The sequence below is a fragment of the Sycon ciliatum genome, chromosome 11, assembly GCF_964019385.1.
Source record: "Sycon ciliatum chromosome 11, ocSycCili1.1, whole genome shotgun sequence".
NCBI classification, from domain to species: Eukaryota; Metazoa; Porifera; class Calcarea; order Leucosolenida; family Sycettidae; genus Sycon; species Sycon ciliatum.
The window spans coordinates 6318636-6320962 of record NC_088653.1 but is presented as its reverse complement, the minus strand read 5'-3'; positions in this window follow the sequence as shown (position 1 = coordinate 6320962).

Here is a 2327-nt window from a genome sequence, read left to right as displayed (position 1 = left end):
GACAAGTAGTAGATGCATTGCCGTTAGTGATCCTGAGGGATGTGTGGGTATGCAACCAAGTGCATGAGTGCGCGCATGTGTGCGTGCACGAGCATGTGCACGGGCACTTGTATGCTTATGCACTCGTGTGCGCACGCGCTTGTGAAATTGCGTGTCTGCGTGCGTGAGCATGTGTGACTACTATACTATGTGCCCACCAAGGTGAGCACATGTGCGTGCGTGTGTGTGGGGCGCGGCGGATATGTGCACACATTTCAGAATGATAATCAAGAAGGACAGAGCTGTTCCGGTAATGCAGTCATGAGACACCACACGGTAGGGCAAAACGCACTCAATATGCTACTGTGCTGCTGCTGCTAGAGTGCACAGCGTAATTGTTGGTACACAGCTACGTGAAATACAAGAGAACGTCTCAGCATTCTGTAAAGACTAAGTGATAATGCAAAAGGTGAGAATGTATATTGAGGTGCAGTCCACTTATGTGAGATAAAGCACAAGTGAACCGATACACATTGCACGACTTGCACGGAGATAATGCTAGCCATGTTACGCAGCAAACTCCATGTACAGGAGTACTAGTGAGGAGACTATTGATCTGAGTACTGTGCGAATACAAAATTTCACACAATTTACGATATGAAGAGAACGATTCGATTTGTGAGCATTACGCGTATACGTAGGACTATACTGTGAAAAAACTTACGGATTGTCAGGCTTGTCTGAGCTGCTTTGGCTGCCACTGCCGCTATTTCGAAATAGCCCAGCCAACCGGTTGCCAGATGTTGCTGATGGAGAGCGACTTCTCCAATTGCAGTCATTTCTGCTGCATCCACATTTACAGCCCGAATGGAAGCCACCGCTTGCGCTGCCATATCCTTTCCTGAAAATTTCGGCTCATGCCCGAAGCCAAACATTTTCAGCTCAGGCTCTGAGCTTTCAAGCTCGTCTGATACGTCGGAATCGCTCATGGTGAGGACGTCTTTGTCAGAACTATTCCTTTCACATACCAAAATACCTGTACTTCTGAGCTTGGCCCAAGCAAGCGAGTCTCAATGACGTAGAAGGGCGTGTTGGGGGTGTGTCGCGGCCGCATGACGTCATGGCGCGTCCCCCGAAAGTACAATTTAAACTGAAGATATCTCAGGAACGCTTGGTCGGATCGAAGTGGGACCTTCACCATTCGACTCAGCGTCCAAAACTCTACGGACCATGAAGTTTTGATTTTTGGGTGTAGTTCCCCTTTAATGGGTGCGCGCGGCTGCTTCGTGCTACCACTCAAACTATGCTGCTATGAACGTGCGCTGTACGTGCTCACATGGTACTCTATGCATCATGGCATTCTATGTGTCATACAACGTGACACTCAACGCGACATTCATTCATGCGCGACGCTCAACGTAGGCGGCATGCGTCGTAGGCACTCAACGTGTCATACTAAAGTTTGGCATTCATGCGTGTCGCTCGCCTCCGATGTGGAAGGCGTGTGGCTGCGTTATGATGACGCTTGCTCGTAGCTTAACGTGGGTGGCATGTGGGTGGCATGCATCGTTGCATGTCTTGCTAGAGTTTGCTCTGCTATATATTTTCGATCCGTTCTCTGCGACAATCATTCTTCCTTGCTCGTAGTGTGTATTATATTTCGATTCGTTCTGTGAGCGGATCACTCTTGTCAGATCATTGTGTTTTCTGACCTCTCTCTTGGCTCCGCCAAGATCCTGCTCCGGCAGTGTCTATGTCTTTAATCCCGCTCACGGTTGCTTCGGTACGAGGCTTGCTGGCCACAATGGGCCATGCTCATTTCCGGCTACTCAGGGCTCTCGGTCTTCGTCCCTTGGACGTGACTATCCTCTTGGCTCCGCCAAGATCCTGCTCTCTCTGTAGCCTCTCACTTCGCTGGCCAGCACCCTCCTAACCGCAAGCTGCTGTGTGTTGTAGTTAATGTAACATTATAGTAATGATGCAGATTAATGGCAGTGACCTCTCTCTGACCTCTCTCTTGGCTCCGCCAGGATCCTGCTCCGGCAGTGTCTATGTCTTTAATCCCGCTCACGGTTGCTTCGGTACGAGGCTTGCTGGCCACAATGGGCCATGCTCATTTCCGGCTACTCAGGGCTCTCGGTCTTCGTCCCTTGGACGTGACTATCCTCTTGGCCCCGCCAAGATCCTGCTCTCTCTGTAGCCTCTCACTTCGCTGGCCAGCACCCTCCTAACCGCAAGCTGCTGTGTGTTGTAGTTAATGTAGCATTATAGTAATAATGCAGATTAATGGGTGCGCGCGGCTGCTTCGTGCTACCACTCAAACTATGCTGCTATGAACGTGCGCTGTA